Here is a 5,020-nt window from a genome sequence, read left to right on the forward strand (position 1 = left end):
TCGGGAAGTCCATTAATTAGCTCCTCTTTGGCTAACTTGTGTAGAAGCTCCATGCTTGTATGTCCAAGTCTTCTATGCCATAGCCAAGATTCATCACTAATAGACACAAGACACTTGAAAGATTGATTACTAACTTTGTGTAGTTCAGTTATGTAGGTATTGCCACTTATTTCTACTTTGAATATCACCTTATCATCCACTAGAGAGTTGAGAAGACATCCATTAGAGTCAAAAGTAACTTTGTTCCCTTTATCACACAATTGACTCATACTCAATAAATTATATTTCAAACCATCAACTCGAAAAGCATCACTAATGAAAGATTTACCATCCTTACCAATGGAATCGATGGCAATTACCTTATCATTGGCATCATTTCTAAAAGTTACTTTGCCTCCTTTATAGTCTTTAACTTTTACGAAGAGGCTCTTATCACCTGTCATGAGAAGTCAATTCACTTGATTTTAGGTGCTCAAACAAGGTTGGATCATTTGGGGTTAGATTGAAAAATTCATTTATAGAAAGGTGCATTTTCCTTATTTTTCATTTCACATTGATTTGTCCAATTCTCATACAATTGGTGCTGGATAAACACGACTAGCAATCTACAAGCAAGTGCACCTATCAAATGTAATCTAGCTATGGCAAGTATCAATATAGTATCCCACAGGAACTGAGAAGGTACTGCTACTATACTATTCTTATTATCTAACCGATCAAAAGGTGGTGAAGATCATTGACTAAAAATGAATGAGAATGCAAATGAAATCTAAATTTTAACAAAGAGAATGAAAGTTTGGAAAAGACAATGAGATGACTTAACCCAATTGGGGATCCTTTTAGCTAGCCCGCTTTAAAATAATAAATTATGAATTGATTGATTAAGAATTGCGATCTGTGGATAATTTCTTAAATGAATTGGCCTCTCTCTCGAGTTAACCAATTCCTAATCCTAAAGATCTAAAGTTAGATCTCTTCCTAACAATAAATTTTAGAATAGTATTAATATTTAAAATTACTGCTAATAAGAATGTCTAGCTCTTATTCTAGTAAGTTATTACACTTATCTCTAAGATGCAAATCATTTAATCACACAAGCAATTGTTTAAACTCAATTGAATTTCTCAATTACAAAGGAGTTCTGAAATTGATTCAATAATGAAGAAGAGACAATAGATTGTATTATACTTGAATGAAAACTACAATCTTAAATCAACAATCCAATAACTTAAGCACAAAATAAGCCTAGCATAGCTAAAGGTCACCCCGAAATGGATTTAATAAAATTAGTTACACATGTTCATGATTAAACTAATACAAGAATCAAATACAAAGTAAACAAGAATCGACAAGAACATGAACACCATTTTCTCAAATGGTGGAAATGTTATCTCCTCTTGAATAACTCTGAATCCAATCTTTGTAGCTCAAGATCTCCTTCTTCTTTCCTTTGAATCTTCAAACCAATCCTTAAAAACAGCTATCTAGATAATGTTGAAGTGGAATTCATCTCTGTTTTTCTCTCTTGATCGTCTGGAAGTTCTCAAGGTTTGTCTTGAATACCCCAAAGTGCTCTATCTATGTCTCTCTAGCCTCTCTCTCAATTTCTTTTTCCTTTCTTTTAAATTAGGTTTCGAGATCCAACACGGTCTAGATTTGGGCCGTGCTGGTCCATGACATGTTGATCTAAAAGTGTACATCTGGCCTTCTTCGGCACGGCTTGGATTTGGGTCGTGCTGGTCAGCATGGGCATGCTCCTAGGCCGTGTCACTCTCAGAAACCCTATCACAAATCGCTTCTTCCAGCTATAGGTAAGGTATTTTAGCATGCCATCTGACCCTAATCATGCTCCTCAGCATGGGCGTGTTGGCAGGATGTGTGGAACAGTCTAACACACCCGATTCGACAGTTTTTCCTTCATTTTGGTCCGATTTCTCTTTAACTTTGATAATATACCTAGAAAAACACCTGAGATACACAAAGAAAACTAAAGCAGGGTGATTCTAATACAAAACACATTATTTTCCCCAAAAACAACTTAAAATCAAGCATACAAACATGTGTAAAATCAAGAATATCAACAACAGTGGCAACTGACCTTAGAATTCTTATTAAGTTTTGGATTAGTCTTTTTAGCCATTTTTTGGACCTCATATGATTGCCTTCACTCATACATGTACAAGGCTTATCAATATTTATGTTTTTATACATGAATGTATGCTTTATTCCTCTTGGCTTAGCCTTTGAAACATGTGTGCCTTTACTTTTCTTTTGAATGGGAGGTCTAATGTGTGTATTGCTCTTTAAAACTCTATTTGAGTTTCTCTCAAATGCTTGTGGTTGAGTGGCTTTGACAAATATTATTTTATGAGATGAGGAAGATGATGCTCCTTAGAACCCAAGTCCATGTGTCACAAGGGAAGGTCTTTGAGATACAACTAGTGTGTCAAGAGACTCTTTCCCTTTGTGAAATTTTAAAATTGAGTTCCTAAGCTCTTCAACTTAATTTTTCAAAGAGTTATTCTCTTTAAAAAGTTTTTCTTTTGAAACATCATCCAATGATTTCCTTAAGTCATCATTAGAAGTTTTTAAGAAGGCAATTTTCTTGTTTAAAATTTTAAGGTCTTTTTCTAAGCTAGAACATTTGTTTTTGTAAAAGTTTAATTTTGAAAGTATGTTTTGTAAGAGCTCATCCTCATCATTCAATAAGTCATCACCAAAAGAATGAGAAGATGAATAAGAGGAATAAGAATTGTAAGAATGAGAAGTGGAACATACCTCTTAGGAGTCTTCCATATTTGCCATGAAGCAAAGATTAGCCTCTTCTTATCTTTCACTTTCCTTGTTGGAGGACGAAGATGTATCAATCTAAGTGGCTTTTAAATTCTTTTTCTTCTCTTAGTCTCCCTTCTTCCTCTTCAAGTATTTGAACAATCAGGTCTGATATGCTCTTGCTACCTACATTCGTAGCAAGTGACTTCCTCCTTTTTATCTTTGTTCTTAATTTGGAGAAGGATTTTTTTCTTGTAAAGCGCTTGTTGCTTCTTCTCCTTTTAGCTTCAAGTATCCTCTTGACATGCTTGGTGATGAGCGCCACATCATCACTCTTACTTAGAGCTTCCCCTTGATCCTCATCATCATTTGAAACAACAATTGCATCTTGAGCTCTTGTGCTAGTCTTGAGAGCTAGGGCTTTCTTCTTCCCACAATCTCTATCAACTTCGTCCCTCACAAGAGACATCTCATGAGTTAGAAGCTTAGCTATAAGAACATCCATAGGAATCTTCCTTAGATCTTCATTTGCTTCTTCAATGCTAGCCACTCTAGCACCATATTTATCCAAAAGAAGGCTCCTAAGGATTTTGTTGTTGATGTTCACTAGCTCATAGTGATTTTTAAGCTTTCTCATGTTGTTGATGATGGTGAGAAGTCTATTTTTCATATCAGTAATGGACTCATTAGGCTTCATCTTGAACATCTCATATTTGGTGATGTACATTTGGATCTTACTTGATTTTATTTGCTTCGTGCTTTCATGATAGTTCTCCAAGGTAGTCCAAATTTGATGAGTCGTGGTGCAATGTTGCACTCTCCCACACTCTTTTCTAGAGAGCCAAGTCACAAGTATAGTCATTGCTTGCTTATTCTTGTGGTTGTACTTCTTGTGAGCATCAACTCATTCTTCTCTAAGAAGGATTTTTTCTTCACCATTCTTTATTTCGGTAGGAGCTTTTCATTCCTTCACCACATAGTCCCACACTTTAATGCCATAGGAATCTAAATAGATTTCCATATACAATTCCAAAATGCATAGTCGAATCCGTTAAAGAACGGCTTGAGGTGTTGGGCTCCTTCATTGGTTGCCATGATCTTTACACTCGCAATTAAGCTTGATAGGAGTGAACTTGCTCTGATATCATTTGTTGTCCCTTGGAACTAAGAAGGGGGGTTGAATTGGTGACCTTAAATTATAGAAGTTAATAATTTTAAGTAAAAACACAAGAGATTAAGGATAATATAAGGAGAGTAAGGGTTAGAAAAGGTGACACAAAGTTTTATAGTGGTTCGAAAACAATCCTCTCTATATCCACTCCTCAAGATCGCACTTGAGTGTTTCACTATAATCACTAAGATTACAATCTTTGGATTTTTACAAGTTCATCGACTCATAATAAACCACTTCCCTTAGTTAATCAATCTCTCACTAAGTCCTTTAACCCTCGAGTATTAGTGGTTACTCAACAACCAATTCCTTATGTTTTTATTACCTAGGCTCATGTAACAACTCTTTTGTGTTTTAGTTGAACAAAGAGTTTCAACTTAATACTTCACAAAGAAAGAAATTGAGTATAGAAAGTTGAGAAATAAATTTGCAAGAGTTTTAATATATCTAATTTACATACTTGGTTGTAGAGTCCTTAAGAAGGGTATTTATAAACATACCAACCCCTTAGAGATGTTATAATAAGGCCAAAATTCTTTAATTGCAAGATTTGATGACTTGGCAAAAATTGCCTAAAGTCATGGAAAACGTCCCTACGCTTTCTGAAAGGAGATGTTGGGGCTCTAACGGCTCCAGCCACATGGCACTGATAGGGAGGCTGATGTCTTAATGGTTACTGATATAACATTAATTATGAAAAGCACCCCTGCGCCATAATAGCACTCTCGCACTTGCCTTGTCCGTGCCTAGAAATGCCCTTGCGCTTCTCATCGTGCTATCTTCTGCCAGTTTTTATCTCAAGGTCTAAAGTGAGGCGTCCTCATGCTCTTGAAGCGCTCTCACGCTTCTTGAAGCTTTGACACTTTGACTGCTAGTTATCGTGAGGTGATTGGCTTGCTATTATGAGAACTTCTAATGTCTGATAACCTTTTAGTCATGTGAAAAGCACCCCCGCGCCTTGGAAGTGCCCTCGTGCTTTTGGGGTCTTTTAAGACTTACTTCAAGACTAACGAATGTTTAGGATAAGCTAGGCTCTTTTAGTGCTCTGTCACATAGACACTCAATCACGATGTTAGT

This window comes from Ricinus communis, chromosome 1 (genome assembly GCF_019578655.1).
Source record: "Ricinus communis isolate WT05 ecotype wild-type chromosome 1, ASM1957865v1, whole genome shotgun sequence".
Classification (NCBI taxonomy): domain Eukaryota; kingdom Viridiplantae; phylum Streptophyta; class Magnoliopsida; order Malpighiales; family Euphorbiaceae; genus Ricinus; species Ricinus communis.